This window comes from Mus pahari, chromosome 7 (genome assembly GCF_900095145.1).
Source record: "Mus pahari chromosome 7, PAHARI_EIJ_v1.1, whole genome shotgun sequence".
Taxonomy (NCBI): Eukaryota; Metazoa; Chordata; class Mammalia; order Rodentia; family Muridae; genus Mus; species Mus pahari.
The window spans coordinates 107350749-107355183 of NC_034596.1; the positions used below are offsets into that span (position 1 = coordinate 107350749).

Genomic DNA, 4435 nt, shown 5'->3' on the forward strand with positions numbered 1-4435 from the left:
CCACACAGTAGGGGAAGGAGCTCATGGCTGCAGCAGAGGTGTTCACAGTGCAGTAGATCCCACACAGTAGGGGAAGGAGCTCATGGCTGCAGCAGTGGTGTGCACAGTGCAGTAGATCCCACACAGTAGGGGAAGGAGCTCATTGAAGGTCTTTGCAGGAGGAGTTTAGGTACAGGTTGTGGGAGAGGGAAACCAGCAGCACCACAGGACTCAATGGAAGGCAGTAGAGTCAGAAGGGTCAGGGGAAGGGCCAGCTTCTGCCACCGTGAGGGTCAACCCATCCTGAAGGGCTTGGACTTCTGGGAAGGGCAAGGTGTTTCTCTGGGCTCAGAGACTGTGACATCATGCATGAAGAGAGAAGGAAGAATGTGTTGTAAAGGGTAAGAAAAGAGGTGGGGATTCAGAAGGATATGAGGGCCTCATCAGAAAGATTGGTATGTGGAGAACAAGAATCAGTGTGTCAGTCTGTTAGTCTGGAGGTTAAGTCAAGTCAGGGCTGCCCTTCTGGAAAATTGTAGTATAGGATGCTGGGGTGAACCTTGGTAAGTAGAGGATCCAAGTTCTGAGGGCCAAGGCTGAGACCCAGAACACAGATTTAGGAACTTGGGCTGGCTAGGGCAGAAGGTAGACTTCTAGGGGATATCTTAGGGTAGGATGTGGCTCCATACCCAGGAGTGGAGGGTGCTGACTGCTTCAGGGCCACCTTGAGAAGATACAGTTTTCAGAGCAAAGGCAGGGACTAGGTTTGTGTGACTGTTGAGAGCTCAGAGGACCTGAGAACAATAACTGCTAGTCACGTAAGGGACCAAAAAGCCAGAGTGAGACAAGGTACCCATGGAAGGGCAAACACCAAGGGTAGGCAGAACTGAGGAAGTGGTTGGAGGCCCCGGAGCTGGTTTGGCTGTGGCTGGTCATTGAATATTGACATAGATCTTCTCTGAAACCATGAAGCTCAGGAGGAAAAGGCATCAAAGCAGTACGTAGAGAGCCTCTCTGGACAGCTGGTCCAGAAGCATTCTGGATGTGGACTAGGGATGGAGATGGGTTCAGAGTGCCACAGGCCTGCCATAGCCTGAGGATCCATTGGTTAAAAGATATGGAGATGAGGTAGGGGGAACTACTCAGTCGTGCAAGTAATGTTCATGGACCCAGTTCTGGACCTTGCTTCACATATTTACAGAAGGCTAGGGTACTGGGAGGGTGAGTACTATGTCTGTAAGAGCCTGTGTCTGGCAGCATGATTGTACACCCACTCTCTTCTCTTGCAGCCAGAGACAGGGCACCGTCTGTCTTATCCCTGGACCTGTGTATGGTGACTCATCTGATTGTATGTTGATTCTTGCTTGTCTGGTCAGTGACCATGCCCTGGAACTTTGGAGCTATGTTCAATGACTGTTTCATTTAGTTGATACGGACCCCAACACCTGGCCTGTGTGTGTGTGTGGGGTCTCTGCAAACACCATTGACAGCTGTATCAATCTGGGTAAAGCAAGAAGGAAATTTAGTTTAATGTGACTCAGTAGCCTGTTTGGTTTAATTTTCTAGGGTTCGACACTGGGCAGTTCATTTTGGGTACATTTAAGTACAGAAAATTTTGGAAAAAAATGTTTTCTGGTGATAACTAACTGAATCCCACATGTACAATAAAGCTTAAGGCACGAATTCATGGATGGATTTGAAACCTTTGTAAAGTACAAGTGGCATCTTCCATAAAGATGGACTCTATTGACTGACTACATGTGACATCTTAAGGGGCTTAGGGGTGGGGATCTGGTATGGTCTCTGTCATACAGACAGTGTAAAGGTCACCAGGCTATTTACCACCTCCATTAACCAGCCTTCTTGGAGGAAAACAAGTTATACAATCTCTCCCTTGTAAGAGACAATCTGTGCACTTAACATTCCTAGTTTCCTCAGTGCTTGACTGTGAGCACGTGAACCTCTCTGCCTCCAACATTGGCCCAGCCAGACTGTCCCTGGCAATGGAGTCCACCTAACTAGCGGATCAAGGTGGACAGGAAAATTAGGGAGAGTATAGTGAGGGAAAACAAGGGTTCCTTGGAAGTGATGCCTGTGTCATCCAACCAGTCAGGGAAGAGTCCTAAGCCAAGGGAAGCAAGGGCTCCTTTCTGTCTCTCCTGGAGACCTCTGCTCTTGCCCCTCCTGCTGAAGGAGAGAGCCTCTGGGACAAATGGTTATGCTTTGTACCTTGGACACAAGAGGTATACTGTAGACCTTGACTTATAACCAAGGATAATATCCAGGAAGGGTCTAATCTGAACTCATGCCAGGGCCAAACTCTTCCTTCCTCAGCTTGATGGATTGTATTCACTAGTAACATGGAGATTTGGTCTGCCAGGATGATAGTTCTGGGCCCAGTACTCACACAGTGTCCTAAGTGTTCAGATGAGCTACTATGCCTTACCCTCCAGCCCCAGGAGAAGGGTGAGGATTTCCTGCATCCCTATACTGGATGTTTCCTCATCAGCTCCTAAAATCCTAGCAGCATAATACTGTAGGAGGAAGGGCTGCCTCTGCATAAACGTTGGGGCCCCACGGCTGCAAAGGCATCTCCTGCAGGAGGATCTAATTGAGGACTGCTTTAGAGACAAGGATCACTGACATAGACAATGCTAGCCAATTGAGAACCACTGTTTAGAAGAGATGCTTTCTTGGGGCAGTAGAGGTTTGAATAAAAATGACCTCTACCCCATAGAAAGAACAATATCAACTAACTGGACCACCCAGAGCTTCCAGAGACTAAATCACCAACCAAAGAGTATACGTGGAAGGACCCATGGCTCCGGATGCATATGTAGCAGAGGATGGCCTTGTCTGACATTAATGGGAGGGGAGCCTTTGGTCCTGTGCAGGCTTGATGCCCAGCATAGTGGGATGCTAGGTCAGTGAGGCAGGAGTGAGTGAGTGGGTAGAATAGCACCTTCTTAGAGACAAAGGAGAGGAGAAGAGTGGGGAATAAGGGGGTTGATGGAGGGGTAACTGGGAAGGAGGATATTATTTGAAATGTAAATGAATAAAATGGTTAATTAAAAAAAAAGAGAATGCCCTTCATAGGGTCACATATTTGAATGCTGAGGGAGTGGCAGTTGGAGGTGTGGCTGGCCTGGTTGGAGTAACTGTGGCTGAAGTGCAATTTTCTGGTTTCTTTGGAAACTCAGTTATGTCATCATGTACAGTTTTCCTGAGAGAGGCAGGTGAAAGGATAGTTTGCAGAAGTAGACAGGTGAAAGAGAGTTTTGCTGAAGCAGACACAGGTGAGAGGATATTTTGCTAAGCAGATATGTGAGAGGACCCATAATGTTTAGCAAGAATATAAATATGTCCCCACAGACAGTGGGAGGAGGCTTTGACATTGGTTCATCTTTCTCTGCTTTGCTAGTTTTCAATGATGAACCAATGTCAAAGCCTGATTTTTGCTTGTCTTGACTTTGTAGAGATTAACTCATCAAAGAACTCATATTCTCATATTCTAGTGGCTCTTTGCAGCTTCTGTAGACGGGTACTGGTTGGTGGTGCCTCATGGTTTCTTCTGGATCAAGCTGCTGTTGATGATTAATGTTGGGGCTTTGCTAGGGGACTCTACTGCTGACAACAGAGGTTGGAACAGCTCCGAAGAACTATTTCTAAACAGGTTCACAACCCCCATTTAACCCTTACAGCCCCCCCCCCCCAGTAACCATTCTGTTTTCACTACCTCTGCGGGGGCGGGGGGAGGTGGCCTAGAAGGGAAGTTGAAACATTTAAGAACCTTTATTAAAGTAGGTTTTGAAAAATCTAAGCTTACATGTGGCTTTGTTGTAGGAAGTGTGTCACTGGGGTGTACATTGGGGTTTTAAGTGTTCAAGTCATGTTCAATGTTGCTATCTTGTTGCTGCCTGCTGATTCATATGTAGAACTCTCAGCTCTTTCCCAGCATCATGTCTCCCTATATGACAACATGCTTCCTGCCATGCTGATAATGGACTAAGCCTCTGAGTCTATACCAAGCCCCAATTAAATGCTTTCATTTTATCAGAGTTGCAGTGATTGTGGTGTCTCTCTATAGCAATAGAATACTGACCAAGCCAGAAGGTGGTACCAGGAGTGGGGTGTTGTTGTGTCAGGCCTGGCCATGTTTCTTGGTGAAATATGGACTTGGGAACTTGGGTTAGAAAAACAGCTGAATGCTTCAAGTGGTGCTTAGCGGGCCAAAGTAGCAGAATCAGGGAAGTCAGTGGTGCTGAGACAATGAAAATTATGGCAACCTGGATCAAGTGGCTTCAAAGGAGTAGAATATTTGTAAGTGGCCTAAAGATTGTTCATGTAATATTTTGGTGAAGAATGTGGCTGTTTTCTGCCTTTGTCCTAAAAGTTTGGGTGGGACTTTTTATTATTATTATTAGACATTTTTTCTAGATAAATGTTTTTTTTTTTT

General features: G+C 46.4%; 1 gene segment (V, D, J or C); it reads right to left on the reverse strand.

Annotated features, from left to right (window-relative positions):
* The window catches only part of LOC110324105, a 127207-nt gene that overhangs the window by 33040 nt on the left and 89732 nt on the right, over nt 1-4435 (reverse strand).